Below are 18460 nucleotides of genomic sequence, written 5' to 3'. Positions count from 1 at the left end.
CTAATCTTCATACCATAGTCCTTACATTTCTGATCTAGCTCTGAAATATTACTTTGCAAACTTTCAATCGAATCTGCCATCACAACTAAGTCATCCGCATATGCAAGACTGCTTATTTTGTGTTCACATATCTTGATCTCATCCAGCCAGTCTACTGTTTTCAACATATGATCCATAAATAATATGAACAACAGTGGAGACAGGTTGCAGTCTTGTCTTACCCCTGAAACTACTCTGAACCATGAACTCAATTTACCGTCAAATCTAACTGCTGCCTGACTATCCATGTAAAGACCTTTAATTGCTTGCAAAAGTTTGCCTCCTATTCCATAATCTCGTAGAACAGACAATAACTTCCTCCTAGGAACCCGGTCATATGCCTTTTCTAGACCTATAAAGCATAGATACAATTCCCTGTTCCACTCATAACACTTCTCCATTATTTGCCGTAAGCTAAAGATCTGGTCCCGACAACCTCTAAGAGGCCTAAACCCACACTGATTTTCATCCAATTGGTCCTCAACTAATACTCGCACTTTCCTTCCAACAATACCTGAGAAGATTTTACCCACAATGCTGATTAAAGAGATACCTCTGTAGTTGTTACAATCTTTTCTGTTTCCATGTTTAAAGATTGGTGTGATTACTGCTTTTGTCCAGTCTGATGGAACCTGTCCCGACTCCCAGGCCATTTCAATTATCATGTGTAGCCATTTAAGACCTGACATTCCACTGTATTTGATGAGTTCCGACTTAATTTCATCCACCCCAGCCGCTTTATTGCACTGCAATCTATTGACCATTCTTTCCACTTCCTCAAATGTGATCCTATTTCCATCATCATTCCTATCCCATTCTACCTCGAAATCTGAAACATTGCTGATCGTATTTTCACCTACATTGAGAAACTCTTCAAAATATTCCTTCCATCTGCCCAAGGCATCCACAGAATTCACCAGTAGTTTTCCTGACCTGTCCAAAATACTTGTCATTTCCTTCTTACCTACCTTTCGAAGACTGCTAATTACACTCCAGAATGGTTTTCCAGCAGCTTGACCCATAGTCTACAACCTGTTTCCAAAGTCTTCCCAAGATTTCTTCTTGGATACTGCAATTATCTGTTTGGCTTTGTTTCTTTCTTCATCATAACTTTCTCTGTCTACCTGAGTTCTAGTATGTAGCCATTTTTGATACGCCTTCTTTTTCCTTTTACTTGTGTCATTCCACCAAGCTGTTTGTTTCATCCTACGTTTACACACTACTGTTCCAAGACATTCTTTAGCCACTTCTAGTACTGTGTTGCTGTACCTTGTCCATTCCTTTTTCAATGACTGTAATTGACTACATTCAACTAACTGGTACCTTTCTGAGATCGCTGTTATGTACTTGTGCCCGATTTCCTTATCCTGAAGTTTCTCCACTCTTATCCTCCTACATATGGATCTGACCTCCTGCACTTTCGGCCTCACAGTCCCAATTTCACTGCAGATTAAATAATGATCAGTGTCATCAAAGAATCCCCTGAATACACGTGTATCCCTCACAGCCTTCCTTAATTCCTGATCTGTTATTATATAGTCAATGACAGATCTGGTTCCCCTGCCTTCCCAAGTATACCGGTGAATGTTCTTATGTTTAAAAAAGGAGTTTGTGATTACTAAGCCCATACTGGCACAGAAATCCAAGAGTTGTTTCCCGTTCCTGTTGGCCTCCATATCCTCTCCAAATTTACCCATAACCTTTTCATACCCTTCTGTTCGATTTCCAATCCTGGCATTAAAATCGCCCATGAGCAGAACACTGTCCTTGTCCTTTACTCTAACAGCTACATCACTGAGTGCCTCATAAAAACTATCCATCTTATCTTGATCTGTCCCTTCACATTGCGAATATACTGACACAATCCTAATTTTCTTGCTATACACTGTCAAATCCATCCACATCAGTCGTTCGTTTACATACCTTACTGCAACTACGCTGGGTTCCATTTCTTTCCTGATGTAAAGCCCGACACCCCATTGTGCTATTCCTGCTTCGACTCCTGACAGGTAGACCTTGTATTCTCCCACTTCCTCTTCTTTCTCACCCCTTACCCGAATGTCACTAACAGCTAAAACGTCCAGCCCCATCTTACTTGCAGCCTCTGCCAGCTCTACCTTCTTCCCAGAGTAGCCCCCATTGATATTAATGGCTCCCCATCTCATTACCATTTGTTTGGCAAGTCCTATCTTAGGAGTCCCTGGTTTGTCAGTTAGAGGTGGGACTCCGTCACTTCCAAAGGTCCGGGGCATTTTGCTCTGATTGTTGCCAGCATCATATTTAAAGTACCAGGGGAGCAGGTTGCTAGCCTTACTTGCCCCGAGTCCCATTGAGTTTTACCCCTAACGGTTGAGGGACTAACCGGTGGATTCGGTAGTCTTTGCCGTATGAGCACAAAGGGGATCACGACTCAGAATATGTCCGAGATGCCCAGCCTTATTGCAAAGTAGCTGGTATCCCGACTGTCGGGACCACTTACTTGGCCACTCATACGTTGCCCGTGGTTCATGAACTAGGACATGACTACAGGAACCCACACCATGAACGATGTTTGGTATTAAAAAAAATAAAACAAATAAAGCGTAATTCTATGTATCGTTCAGTAGCGGCGCCATATTGGTCTAGTGCTATATTTGTGCTATCGATGCGTATTAACATGGACAGCAAAACTCCAGTAGTGACGGCATTGTCTTGACCCACGTTGACTGCTACCGCCAAGCATATAGCGCTACTGAGTCGCTACCGGATTACTAGCTGTTCTTCATGTTTTACTGTGCTGGTAATATATATCGATAAAATAAGTATCGCAGTAGACCAATGTGGGGCCGTTCTATCGAATGGGCACGTAAAGTTCCGGTTTATAAATAATTTTGTTTCTAACGAGAAACATGCTCCGTAGACACTGCGCGTCGCATGAAATAAGTGATAAGCACTATTTGTTTGGGCAGACTCCAACTACACAATGCAGAAAAGAAGTTGCAAATATCTGTCTAAACACTAGACAAAATGCGCCGATATAGTTATTAGAGGGTGTATACGACCCGGGACAACCGGGAGATCCGGGAAAAACCCGGGAATTTTTTCATCCGGTAGAAAACCGGAAAACCCCGGGAATTTTTTAGAATTCCGGGAATTTTTCATTGTTTTAGTTTTCAGTGAAATTTTTGTGATTTTGACTGGTAAGAACCAATACTCTAACAAAGGATATTACTGTATCTCACTTCTGCAGAATAATACTGCAGCAAGAAAACATGAAAGAGAGAAAGAAAAACGAAAATAAAACTTAAGTTGCAAAAAATATGCGCCATATACAGCAACAACACACAGTGCTCATACAAGCGTCTGCCAACAGCAAAGTGTGTCGGGGGCTTTATAAAGACTATGCAATGCTTCCTAACAACAAATTGCATCCGATGAGCGTGACGCGACAGCTATTTACATTAGATTCGTTTGAGCAGTTGCGGGCGGGCTCTTGTGCATGCGCAGTTGAGTCGCGTATGAGTAGAACCTTCTCGCGCTTCTGGGTACAGAACTGCGACTGGGCGCCACTATCTAGTATTGTCCCGGTTCGGAAATATCGTAGATCCGGGGCTGATGCACAGAGCAGTCTGAGATATAGTGGGGAGGTGGGTAGTCTTCACGTGACGTGTGTTTACGTTTACTGATTTTGCTGTTTCCTCTTCATTTAAAGCTCTCACATTAAATGGAAACAAAACGGATTTCTGTGGCCGGCAGCTATCAAATGAATTAAAATACGTTCGCATAGTTGCGGAAGGCTAAAATACACTCCTGGAAATTGAAATAAGAACACCGTGAATTCATTGTCCCAGGAAGGGTAAACTTTATTGACACATTCCTGGGGTCAGATACATCACATGATCACACTGACAGAACCACAGGCACATAGACACAGGCAACAGAGCATGCACAATGTCGGCACTAGTACAGTGTATATCCACCTTTCGCAGCAATGCAGGCTGCTATTCTCCCATGGAGACGATCGTAGAGATGCTGGATGTAGTCCTGTGGAACGGCTTGCCATGCCATTTCCACCTGGCGCCTCAGTTGGACTAGCGTTCGTGCTGGACGTGCAGACCGCGTGAGACGACGCTTCATCCAGTCCCAAACATGCTCAATGGGGGACAGATCCGGAGATCTTGCTGGCCAGGGTAGTTGACTTACACCTTCTAGAGCACGTTGGGTGGCACGGGATATATGCGGACGTGCATTGTCCTGTTGGAACAGCAAGTTCCCTTGCCGGTCTAGGAATGGTAGAACGATGGGTTCGATGACGGTTTGGATGTACCGTGCACTATTCAGTGTCCCCTCGACGATCACCAGTGGTGTACGGCCAGTGTAGGAGATCGCTCCCCACACCATGATGCCGGGTGTTGGCCCTGTGTGCCTCGGTCGTATGCAGTCCTGATTGTGGCGCTCACCTGCACGGCGCCAAACACGCATACGACCATCATTGGCACCAAGGCAGAAGCGACTCTCATCGCTGAAGACGACACGTCTCCATTCGTCCCTCCATTCACGCCTGTCGCGACACCACTGGAGGCGGGCTGCACGATGTTGGGGCGTGAGCGGAAGACGGCCTAACGGTGTGCGGGACCGTAGCCCAGCTTCATGGAGACGGTTGCGAATGGTCCTCGGCGATACCCCAGGAGCAACAGTGTCCCTAATTTGCTGGGAAGTGGCGGTGCGGTCCCCTACGGCACTGCGTAGGATCCTACGGTCTTGGCGTGCATCCGTGCGTCGCTGCGGTCCGGTCCCAGGTCGACGGGCACGTGCGCCTTCCGCCGACCACTGGCGACAACATCGATGTACTGTGGAGACCTCACGCCCCACGTGTTGAGCAATTCGGCGGTACGTCCACCCGGCCTCCCGCATGCCCACTATACGCCCTCGCTCAAAGTCTGTCAACTGCACATACGGTTCACGTCCACGCTGTCGCGGCATGCTACCAGTGTTAAAGACTGCGATGGAGCTCCGTATGCCACGGCAAACTGGCTGACACTGACGGCGGCGGTGCACAAATGCTGCGCAGCTAGCGCCATTCGACGGCCAACACCGCGGTTCCTGGTGTGTCCGCTGTGCCGTGCGTGTAATCATTGCTTGTACAGCCCTCTCGCAGTGTCCGGAGCAAGTATGGTGGGTCTGACACACCGGTGTCAATGTGTTCTTTTTTCCATTTCCAGGAGTGTATGTTATTAGTTTCAAGTTTTATTTCCACCTTTCTGACAGTCAAGCATTAATCGCCCCGCAGCAAAATGAAATTATTTCTGTCGGTTTGCTAAAGAGATTTGGCTTTTATTAATCTTTTGCGCTGAGGCAGTCAATTTATTTGAAATTATTGTTTAATTTCACACTGTTGGCTAGTTTCAACTGTTCGCTGCATTTCAAGTGCACGTTTTCTATCTTCTAGCCCGTATGGCATTATGCCATAATAAAGATCCAAACAAGAGATAATACAGTAGTGGTACTCAAGAAAACTTACATCCGAGTCTGGACATACGAATGTGCACGAATTATGCATTTTAGTATGGTTCATACAATTCCGATGCTCTTGAAGTCTCATCTGATGTCTTGTTTCTTTTATGGCATAATGCAAGATCTTTTAATATTTTACACGTGAGAACATAAGGGCTTCCTGCGTCATCATAGCTGCGCATGCGCAGTGACGCCTGTTACCTGGCGCCCTCTGGAAACTGCTCCAACGAACCAGTTCCTAACAGGTCACGGGAAAATATTGCGAATGGTGGTTTGAAAAGCGTTACTTTAAAAGTAAATTTCCTTTTACGCAAGATGAACTGTGTGCTAGAATGTACGATGAATTTCTTAAATCACAGAGCGTTTGACTCTCATTTAAAAATCCACTCTTTGAGGATGACCATCTAGAAGAATTTCGAGCCCAGAAGATCAGCCATTTATGTCGTTATTAAAAAATTTACTGGCGCAATTGTGTGATGTACTATGCTGTCTTCAGCTGGCGAGATCAAGTGACATGAGCTATGATTGGCTCGCAAAAGCATGTCGCAATCTCGATTTCAATGCTTCGGAAAGTAACATGCTGTGTTTGGTGGAATTCGAATTCATACCTTCGTAACTATGCAGCGCACATGTTGCTGCACATCAAAGATCTTTTCAAAACGTGTTTTTTCCCCCCTGAGTTTCGTTTTCTAAAGTGGCGGGAAATTCTATGTCGGTGTATAAAACCATAAACATCTGAAGGACTGATAAGTTTTACAGTGCCGAGGAAAAGTATACTGTCACTTAACACGGAAAAAGTGTATTTTCACCCAGAAGAAAGTGTATTTTCAACTGGGAAATCCGGGAAATTATTTTCCTTGTCCATTTATACTCCCTGTTAGTATTGTCGATTTCTGTTAAACAACTCATTAATATATCCGTTTATATTCAATAAAATCATAGGAAGGAAGCCACGTGTAAAGCATTTGGACTATTTTGTAACAAGAGCGAAAAGATCAAAGGCGTTGTTCTCTGCATAAGTGTTTCATGTTTATGCAACATTTTGCCTTTTCATTTTTAATAAATAATATGTAATACATGTTTCCTAGTCTCTTAACCTGCTGGTAACTATTGCTGCAAAATTTGTTTATATATTTTTGGCAAGTCTTGCTTGTATTTGGCCTGTCAGTGCAGAATAGCTCTGTGACGTTCTGTCACTCAACATACTTTCCGTCTCTAGACCAGTACACAGCTGCATATTGCAATGACTGTGGTTTTCGTACGTCAAGTGTATTTTCAACTGGGAAATCCGGGAATTTATTTTCCTTGTCCATTTATACTCCCTGTTAGTATTGTCGATTTCTGTAAAACACCTCATTAATATATCCGTTTATATTCAATAAAATCGTAGGAACGAAGCCACCTGTAAAGCATTTGGACTAAAAAAATGAGGAAAAACTGGCAAGGCATACGACACTTCTGTGAAATAACCTTGTGTGAATAACAGGACTCAAGATCCCATCTGACAGATAAGTCGTTGTTAATAGCTTTATAATGTCTCCGTTAAATGTAGCACAAAGTGCAGTAAAATGCCATCACACCGAAGAACTGTAAGATGCAGAAAATCTGCCTCTGAACTTGTTATAAGTGAAGGAGGAAGGCGATGTGTCAGAAAAAGGCGATGCAGTAATGCACTCACCGTTTCACCAAACACTCAATCACATGAGCACAAACAAATCGGCAGGCACGTTAAGCACAGTAGATACTAATATTTGTGGGGAATGTAGGAAAAAGAAAGTTATATACACTGGTGACAGAAATCTGTCGACTTGCTAACTTTTCATCGGCTTTCTGGAAAAGCACTAGCACCAAATTACCGAAAGAGATACGTGCTGATAAATGGGAAAATCATAGCGCTTGCAAACTGTTAATCACAATAATACCAAAAAGAATAGGAAGATCGCTTTTGTTTCCTCAAGAAGCGGAGCGGAAAGATATCAGAGAAGCAGCCCTCACATTCTGCATGCCGTTACTGACGTAAATTGAAGGAAAATCAGAACGCCTTTTTTACAGTTGTCGACCTAACGACAGAGTTCGACAAATATGGGATTAATAAAGATGTTCACAATTTTTAGATCAGCGAGACTACATAACAGAACCAAATAAATCATCTACATCAACAGCCTCCAAGAGAGAGTAATGCAAGTGAAAGTTCATGAAAGAGAAGGTCGTGTTAAGAAGCGGACAGACAATATGACAGTTGATGACAATTATTTAATTTCGTTCATCATATTTGATGTTTTAGGAAAGCCTGCAACTGTGTCATGCATGATTTAAATAATGAAAAACTGGAGCAGTTACTTATTTTTTCATGCTTCGCACAATGCGTTACGATAATTTCTCATTTGCAAGAACATTTCTTTACGTGAACATTTTTGGTGATGTTTGAATGTGTGGTTTTCTGCCTCTCTTTCATTGGAAAGGCTATATTGGAATCAGAAAATCAGACAATATGAATCTTTGAGTGTTTTTATATACTGATGTTAGAAGCGGTGTCTTTGTTTGTCTATTCACGGGTATTGTGCCTCCTCCATTATACACAATGTCACACAGATGTAAATCATCACTTACACCGTTTGTTTTAGTATCTCAACATGCTACAAAGATATTATAGCACTATGGTTTCACAATGAGGTTGTATACAGTCAGAGGTGTTACAGTGATTTTAGATTACATTATATATATAAAGTTGTCAGTTATACAAGTATTTTTGCAATGACTGAATTATTGATTACATTTTTTTAGTGTGAACGAACGTACACATTTATGAAAATTACTACAGTTGTCATATATAGGAGAAACATTTGAAAACCTTTTATACATATTTACATTTCCTCATATTTTAAAAAAGTAATGTATAATTCAGGAATCAATTGTGGTAAAAATACATTTTATAATTGAAAATCCAAAAACGCTGTAACACCTCTGACTATCTACAAACTCTTTGTGAAACAATATTGTATTCATATCTTTATAGTATGTTTTGGTAACTAAAACAGTGTAAGTAATGGTTTGCAGTTATGTGACATTCTGTGTAATGAATACCTGTAAGTAGACAAATAAAAAACCATTTCTAGCGTTAGCATATAAAAACACTACAAAATTCACTTTTTTCCGGTTATCCAGTTGCAGTATAAACCCAAAACTACCCAAAACTAAACCCAAAACTACTATAAACCCAAAACTACTACTACTAGAGGCAGAAAAATCACGCACGCTAACATCACCCAAAATATGCACTTCAAAATGAGAATAAATTCTGGAAACGTGTTGCGCTAAGCGTGAAAAAATAAGTAACTGGTGCAGTTTTTCGTTATTTAAATCGTTATCTAAAACTATGTTTCGTTTGTCACTTGATGAAGCGATGTAGGAGTGAAAGACAATTTCGGAGGACAAATAAAAGTGAGAGGGAAGTGGATACCAAACCTGGTACCTACATACGACACCAGATTAGAAGAGCTGTTTAAAGGGGTGGGCAGCATTCTTAACGCCGAAAGTAAATAGTGGATAACAAAACAAAAACGAATGTGATGAAACTGTATTAGAACGGTGAATTATTTAACATCAAAATTATGAAAGACCCCATATTAATAGCTCTCTAGGAAATAAAATTATACGGTATGTCTGACGCGAAGACGATATGCTAGATGGGCGCAATAGATTGCCGTTATCTTCACTAAAAGACATCACATATTAGTACAGAAATGAGAAGAAGTTGCTGACAGTGTCTAGACCACAATATGTAATGGAAGTGAGCTGTGAACTATCGGAAATACCGAAGGATGAAACTAGAGTTGTTTGAAATGTAATGATATCGAACAATGCTTAAAGTTATATCGAGAAATAAACTACGAAGTGAATCAGTACTAAAAAATGTAAAGAAAGGAATATAGGAAAACCCCTTATTATAATATAAAGAAAGGAATATAGGAAAACCCCTTATTATAATATAAAGAAAGGAATATAGGAAAACCCCTTATTAATAGAAGTGGCAGGTTAATCGAACATCTGCCACGGCATGTATGTTGTTAACGAAGCAAATGTGACACATGTAAGCATTATCCGATGTTAAAGCATGAAAAGAGTTCCGTCCTATAATGCTGCTGGAATCCGTCGCAGGTTCCAAATTACACTCTCTATCAGGAGGGTGGTAATATAGCCCGTCTCTTGAATAAGCACTGCTCCACCGTAAGCCAGTCTGTGTAATATTCCCTGCTTTCAAATAACTAGTCAGGAACAACCTCGACAGTGAACTAGTTTAAATTTGGGTGAGAGAATAAATTGGGCCAAATTTGCTCACAATAGATGTTACCTTCCAAAATATTTTATCAGACAACCAGTAACGCATTATCTATAACGGAAAAACGAACAAAGATTTGTGAGCTCTGAAACGATCAAGAGCTTAGAGCAATGTCGATCATCAGGTCGTTTGGATTAATGCAGGGCATCATAATTTTCTTCGAGTATGTGAGCGACGACTATATTTTCTGGATACAGTTATTCTAAACACTGCTTAAAGATACACTTCGATATTTTAAAAGTTGATGAAAGGGATTACAGTGGTGAACGTTAACGTAAACACAGCAGCAGATAAACAGACTGATGATTGCGATTTAATTGGCAGTGTTCTGTGACATCACTTGACATAGTCGTAAATGCGTAATTGGAATTGGGCAGAAGCTCTGATACCAAGCAGACGAGATAAACGATCGTACTAAGAGAGTACGACGAATGCTGACCAAGGTACGTAATGAACGAGCAAGCAACACAAAAGTTTATCGCTTGAAACACATGTGTAAAACAATCGTATGAAGTGTTTCACGCATTCGGAACGTATCAAGATAAAGAAATTTCATAACTGTGAATTTCGTATTGGAGTACTTGTTGACTGCAGCATGTTGAAACAAAATATTTTTAGGGGGTATGCCGCAGTGGTTTTTGATACAAAAACAATTCCTAATATGAATAGGTAATACAATTTTAAAAACACCAATTTACAAGTTATTTAAAGCAATTTTCCAATGATGGGCACACATTAATCAAGGAAACCTCACATTCACTCTTATAAGGCAATGCGTAAATATACAAGTATACAACGAGTTTCGCTATGGAACGTTTAAGGTCAAAGTAAGGTAATCCATTCTGGATTACCTTATTCACGTATTTAACACCATGACAACATATTCCGTAAAGTATTGCCATAAATACCTATAGCGGTTAATCTTATTAAATATCTGTTTATATGCGTTAGACTCTCATATTTGAAACCGGCCAGGATAACAGTGCTCGATAAAGCGCCGCTTCCGGGACCGTGAGGTGCAACGCCCCGAATCAAATCCGCCCGAAGGGTAACGGCGATGGTCGATGCGTCGGCCTACCTAGATGTGGCTTTTAGGCAGCGTCCCACAACCCATTAGATGAATGCCGCCCTCGTACCCAAGTCCTGCCGCAGTTACACGATTCAAAAACAGTTAAAAAACTTTTGCTCGCTTTCACATGAATATCACCACACGCGGACAGTTGGGGTGCACGTACTCCTTCCTGGCGTGTACTGGGGTGACGATAAGAAGGGCATCCGGCCGCCCCTTAAACTAACCATGCCACATCCGTAAATAACCATGCCGACTCAGCGACAATGCCGGACAAAGGCAGAAAAAAAAACTGTATTCTACGTATTTAAACTTACCTTTATCGACGGGACCAGGGGAACCCAGTTGCTTGATAAAATGGAAGAATAAGTTTATCTCAGATTGCAATTAAATGATCCTTGACTTTTTCTTATTGTAAGATGATCGATTTCGATATTACCAGCGTCATCTTCAGATGTACCTGATACATACACAGGGTGTCCCAGAAATGTTGCGACAAAATTCGAGGGGTTGTAGAGGGGTTGCTGAGGAACACATCGAGGACAGGAACGCATGACGGAAACGTCATCCAACGACGCTACAGAGCGTAAAAATTACATGCGCAGGTGCCTGCAGCTTGCCACCCCTTCGGCAACAAACGTGTTTTTGGTCTCTGATGAACTGCAGATGGACCGTATTACAGTGTAGTCTGTTATTTAGTGATCCCGACTGATTGCTGCGATCGCCAGTGGAGAAGGTGGAGTTAGCTGCTGTGCAGACACGCCTTGTCATCTATGAATGCGATGTTCTGTTGCCTTGGTGGATAGCGGTTTTTGACATGTGTTTCCATCTGAGGTTTAGTTTTCTCCCATGGACTGAGAAAGACTAGAAATTTTAGGGGGTTCCACAAAAAAAAAAGACTGTGGGTGAAACCCATGTCCAAACCGTCGTCAACCGAGAAAACGGAGCACTGTATTCATCGGACACAAGTCCTTTGTATGCAACAGGTAGCTCCATCTTATTCACTGGCAAACGCAAAAATCAGTTGTAGGACTGAATTTTTTTAATTTTTATTTTATTTTGAGTCATCAGTCTTCTGACTGATTTGAAGCAGCCCACCGCGAATTCCTCTACTGTGACAGCTTTTTTTTATCACAGATTAGCAACTGTAAACTACACCCTCAGTTATTTGATGGATATATTCCAGTCCCTATCTTCCTCCACAAATTTTGCCCTCTGCAACTCGCTCAACAACTGTGGAAGTTATTCCCTGATGTTTGAACAGATGTTCTATCATCCTGTCCCTTCGTCCTGTCAGTGTTTTCCACATGTTTCTTTCCTCGCCGATTCTACAAAGAGCCTCCTCATTCCTTCCCTTATCAGTCCTCCAAATTTTTCTGTAGTATCACATCTCAAAGGCTTCAGTTCGCTTCTGTTCCGGTTTCCTCACAGTCCGTCTTACTACCGCTGTGCTCCAAACGTACATATCAGAATTTTCTTCCTCAAATTAAGATCTATATTTGATACTAGCAGACTTTTTCTATATAAACAAATCCAATGCACGGGTCTCTATTTTTCTTTAGTCTTGCTACCATTATGGTACCTTTGCCTTTGCTGAAGCCAAACTGATCGTCATCTAACCGATGTCCAATTTTCTTTTTCATTCTTCTCTATATTATTGTCGTCAGTAACTTGAATGCATGAGCTACCAAGCTGACTGTGCGACAATCTCACACTTGTTGGCTTTTGCAATCTTCGGAATCGTGTGGATGATGTTTCTTTTCCGAAAGTACGTCGCCAGTCTCATACTTTCTATCTCATGCTTTCTACATACCAGCGTGAATAGTCGTTTCGTTACAACTTCCGCCAAAGATCTTAGATATTTCGGTGGAATGTTATCTATTCCCTCTGTCTTATTTGATCTTAAGTCTTCCAAAACTCCTTTATATTTCGATTCTAGTAGTGGATCCCCTGTCTCTTCCCTGTCCACTCCTACTTTCCTTATGTCACTTTCGTAGAGGGCTTTCTTGTGCTCTTTCCGCCCATCCACTTCCTCCTCTGTCCGTAACCATGGAATTCCTATTGCACTTTTAATGTTACCGCCCTTGCTTTTAGTTTCACCGAAGGCTGCTTTGACCTATCTATACGCTGAGTCCGTTATTCCGACGTTTCGCCTACAGTCCCTCAGCGTACAAAATCACACTTGCTGCCGAAGGGATGGCCCAGTGGCAGGTGCCAGCGCCTATAACATCTACGCTTTGTAGCATCATTCGATCGCGTTTCCTAACGCGGGTTCCAATCGTCGATTTGTTCCTCAAGACCCGCTCTATAGTCTCTCGAAGTATGTCGTAAAATTTCTGGAACACTTTGCATGCATCAGGCACATGAGTCTGAAGATGAGGCTAGTAATCCAGAAAACGATGATTCACAAAATAAAATATTGTAGATAATTTATTTGCAGTTTGAGGTAAACTCAGTATGATTGTGAAATGTATTCTGTCTTTTGCCACAATGCAACAACTTGCAGTGTCCTGGATTAATTTTCACAATTAATATAACAATTAATAAGCTTTCTGCAGGTCTGTTCATAAGATAAGACAGTAATGGCTTGAACTGCGACGGGCATTCAGTAAGTGATGCAACATTATTTTTTCTCGGGCAGTTTGGGTTAAAAAGACGGGTGGCAGTCATTGAATTTCTTTTGGTGGAAAACCAGAGCATCACAGACATTCATAGGCACTTTCAGAATGTCTACGGGAACCTGGCGGTGAACAAAAACACGGTGATTCGTCGGGCAAGACGTCTGTCATCATCACAACGTCAAGCGTTCCGGTAGGCCACACACAGCTGTGACTCCTGCAGTGTTGGAACGTGCGGACACCCTCATTTGAGGTGATCGACGGATCATAATCAATTACCTCGCTGCTCAGCTGGACATCTCTGTTGGTAGTGCCCACAAAACTTCATGGGACTATTCTTTCTCATCCACCCTTCAGCACGGATCTCCCACTTTCTGACTCTCACCCGTTTGACCCAAAGAAAGATGCACTCCGCGGGAACGAGTACATGGATGGTGGGGAGGTTATTGATGCAGAAAGACGTTGGCCCCAAAGTCGACCAGTAGAGTTGTACCACGAAGGTATACAAGCTTTCCGAGTAAGTCAAATGAGTGGGGAATAATACGATTTATAGGAACCCTGAGTAAAACCAACCTGCTTTCAGAAAAAAAAGTGTTGCATTACTTATTGCGCGCCCCTCGTATTCATGAGATTGCCTCTGTTAGTAGTTCAAATTGATATTTGTTTGTGAAAGTCTCGAGAAATGCGATAATAGTAAAATTTCCAGTACCTGCTTCTAGGCAATTTGCAGTGGCCCCAGAGTACGTGGGTATATATTGTATGTTTAGCTGTACAACGATGTTCAAAACGCGGTGACAATAATCCACGAGAAACAAACATTGTGACCAGTATGCCGGCTGTGAGAAAGGAGACTGGTAACTCACCGCGTGGGCGCCGCGGCAAGATGCGAGCTGCGAGGTGAGAGTTGCGAGTTGCGGAGCTGGTGGCGGCGGTCCTCCGGAGCGCTGGCGCTGCGCCGCAGTAGTGGCTGCTGAGCCGCGCTGGAAGCGGCGGCTGCGGCGCACCCCACCTCGCCGCCTCGCTACCTGCAGCTTCTTTCGCAATTGCTTACGTAATCCCGACACCCGGCTGCCCAACCAGGTGCGCGGTCATTGGTGTCGGACACGTCTCCCAAACATTCCACATGTCTGAGATATATCCAGGCATTAGATTGATCACCGGACTGATTTTCTTTGCGACAACTGTCACTAAACGGTGGGTGAAAAACCTAATATTCCTCTATGGAGCAGCTCAAGAAAATTGTAGCGCTTGCAATAGATTGCTATATCTTTATAGCGACAAACACTTTCTCGCAGTTGCCACGCGACACAGATTTGCGCGATTCAGATTACAAGCAAAGAAACTAACGCATTGCTGTGATAATTTACTGAACCACAACAGCAGTTACACCTTGCGTGTTCTGTATAGCGTGAACGCCTTTGTTTTACGTACCTTCTGATGTTCATTACTACAGATTGCGGATGATACTGTGGTCTATCGAGAGGTTGTAACAATGAAAAATTGTACTGAAATGCAGGAGGATCTGCAGCGAATTGAACCATGGTGCGGGGAATGGCAATTGAATCTCAATGTAGACAAGTGTAATGTGCTGCGAATACATAGAAAGAAAGATCCCTTATCATTTAGCTAGAATATAGCAGGTCACCAACTGGAAGCAGTTAATTCCATTAGGAATGATCTAAAATGGAATGACCATACAAAATTAATCGTCGGTAAGAAAGGTGCCAGACTGAGATTCATTGGAAGAATCCTAAGGAAATGCAGCCCGGAAACAAAGGAAGTAGGTTACAGTGCGCTTGTTCGCCCACTGCTTGAATATTGCTCACCAGTGTGGGATCCGTACCAGATAGGGTTGATAGAAGAGATAGAGAAGATCCAACAGAGAGCAGCACACGTCGTTACAGGATCATTTAGTAATCGTGAAAGCGTTACAGATGATAGATAAACTCCAGTGGAAGACTCTGCAGGAGAGACGCTCAGTAGCTCGGTACGGGCTTTTGTTGAAGTTTCGAGAACATACCTTCACCGAGGAGTCAAGAAGAGTATTGCTCCCTCCTACGTATATCTCACGCAGAGACAATGAGCATAAAAACAGAGATTAGAGCCCACACAGAGGCATACCGACAATCTTTCTTTCCACGAACAATACGAGACTGGAATAGAATGGAGAACCGATAGAGGTACTCAAGGTACCCTCCACCACACACCGTCAGGTGGCATGCGGAGTATGGATGTAGATGTAGATGTAGATCTGATAAAGGTAAGTTGAGAACTTTAGAAAATACTGTACGAAATAGGTAGTTTGGAAAAGCATTCTAAGAAATAAATGAAAGACGACACGCCGGGAAGGAATTATGCGAATGGGACAGAAATCGGTAGATTTGATGTGCATGTTGTACTGCAACACTCTTTAGATACCACTAACGCCATCTTTGTACTACATTTTCCTTTAGATACCACTAACTCGTAGGAGATACACCGTATGAAAAGGCTCTAACAAAACTGCAAGGTGAAAAGCAACGTCGGTCAATGTAGCTCACTCTTGTAACACTACATTAAGTTGTCCTAACAAGACCTTGGCTACACTCAGCGACTTAATCTGTGTGAAGTCTGTACTAACACAACGACGTCACGTAAGATTTGTTACCCAGCGTCTCACGCTATAAATCACACTACAGCTCGGTACGACATCACTATGTACTAAAGGATGGACACACTAACACTTTTCGTGGCCTAATGGGGTCAGTGGTAGCTATCTAGATATTAATTACAACAACGCATCTATCAGAGTTTTCTAGGTTCGACAGATAAACTACCACCAAAGCAGGTATCAGTCACCAGAAAGATACTAAATGCGTGAGTCTGCAGGTAGTACGAATGATGTATTTACTTTATCAATAACAGGAAACTGGAGTGTAGCTTACTCGGCAAACTCTGACAACACAACTAACAATTCCCGAACAACGTAGTTACCAGAAACGATAGCTTCATAAATGATGAATAAGTCATATAGATCCGTTGCCTCTTGTAGTTGCTCCTCTTTTAAAGCTTCTACGAATAAGTGTATATAAACTCAATCAGTGTGAACGTTATACACTTTTACGTAAATCGGAGAACATGTTCACAGGACAAAGATATAATTTTATACTATTTATTTCTCGTTGCCAAGCAACGATAACCTCTATAAGTAGCCTTGCTACATCGATTTCCTTGACTGTAGTAAAATTTTATCATAATAAACTATTTCGCTAGTCTCAACCTTTCAGAATTAAATGGAATAACTATTCATTTATAATTAATCACTTTTTTGTAACGCGCAAACGTGCTTTCCTTGTCTAAAGATTAATTACTTTCTTTTAGATACAAGTCGTTTATTGAAAAATACTATTTATTCTGTTTAATTTCTTTGAAGTTTGCTTTCGCCAATATTCCAGTGTTTTACTTTATTGTTCTTTGGATTTACTTTATTGCGAAAAGATATATTCCACGTATTAGTCAGCTTTCAAATAAGCCTTTGATTGTTTTTCCTTGTAATAGCTTGGGGATAAAGGACAAGTCGGGAACATCCTTCAGTTTAAAACTGATTTCTAGTTCCTGCAATTAAATTATTTACAGGTACGAGGCAGGGGTTTAATTTTGGAGTGCTTTTTCTCTGTTCAAAACCCCAGTAAGCGGAAATGTAATTAAAAAAAATATAACAAAAAACGTGAGTGTCACCGCCACTTTTCAGCTATACGAACTTCAAATGATCAGCCAAAGCTCAATCACTTCAGGCGTTCACTTCAGCGACCCACTAATATTTAAAACTCGAAACACAGCACTCGATGATCTCTTTCGGAGGGAATTAGCGTGTTCTTTTTTACATGGTCCTTGATTTGTCGTTTAGGAACAAGGGGAATAGCTATCAAATTATCAATAAACTTCCGACTGTTTCTCAATAAATAACTATTACGGAGGACGACTGTTCTCTTTAATCTAAGACTACTCATTCAGTGCATCCAACGAGATTTCCGAAATTTACTATGTTGCGACGCTCACGCCGAAGTCACACATTAAATTCTAAGCAAACATTGCTAAGTCACAATCCCTCAGTTCTTGCGTACACCATTACAACCACAATAATGCAATGCAATGTTGCTATCCCTTAGTGCTTACTTTAAGCCTCAACTACAAAATAACTAAAATCGGCAACTACAAAATAACTAAACGACTTGGCGTCTACGCGTCTCTTCACTCACATCATAAAAAATGGTTCATGTGGCTCTAAGCACTATGGAACTTAACATCTGAGGTCATCAGTCCCATAGACTTATAACTACTTACCTAACTAACCTAAGGACATCACACACATCTATGCGCGAGGCAGGATTCGAATCTGCGACCGTAGCAGCCGTGTGGTTCCGGACTGAAACGCTTAGAACCGCTCGGCCACCAAGGCCGGCCACAGATAATCGAACAGAAAATCTCATAAAAAAGTATTGAAACGGGATTCGCCTACCATCGCGTGTCTATTAAGCAGCACAAAGCACCTAAAATCACTGCTAGGAGAAGCTAATCTCAGACTTCAGTAAGTCGCAGCCTTTCGTATACCTGGCGAGTCTACATTGTACCGAAATCGGCGAAATAATCATTTTCTACACCATCCGATAATCTTTTCAAAATATCTTTCTGAACGACTTAGGACTGCTCTGAACACACTTGAGTTCTTTCCCCACTGCAGACTAATTCACGTGTCGTACGTATGAGCCGATTTCATCACACTCTCGAGGCTTACTATTCGAACAATACTCGGATACTACCGCTGAAATTCTAGAAGGGCAAGCCAAGAACCATACGCTGCGAACAAACATAACAATCTAATTCTCTCGTTAACAATAAGTGTTTCTTCTTTGCAGTCGCTGG

General features: G+C 41.9%; 1 protein-coding gene across 2 annotated transcripts in view; it reads right to left on the bottom strand.

The window, feature by feature from the left end:
* Positions 1–14513, bottom strand: part of LOC126174790 (proton-coupled amino acid transporter-like protein CG1139) — a 248479-nt gene extending 233966 nt beyond the window's left edge. The window contains exon 1 of one of the 2 annotated variants that reach the window (XM_049921158.1): positions 14422–14513. The gene's annotated coding sequence lies outside the window, so the exon portion shown is untranslated. The remainder of the gene's footprint in view (positions 1–14421) is intronic. The other variant, XM_049921159.1, reaches the window with a different exon arrangement.
* Positions 14514–18460: the final 3947 nt, after the last annotated feature.

This window comes from Schistocerca cancellata, chromosome 3 (genome assembly GCF_023864275.1).
Source record: "Schistocerca cancellata isolate TAMUIC-IGC-003103 chromosome 3, iqSchCanc2.1, whole genome shotgun sequence".
Classification (NCBI taxonomy): Eukaryota; Metazoa; Arthropoda; class Insecta; order Orthoptera; family Acrididae; genus Schistocerca; species Schistocerca cancellata.
Note: the sequence above shows the minus strand (reverse complement) of the source record. Positions and strands in the feature narration are given on the sequence as shown.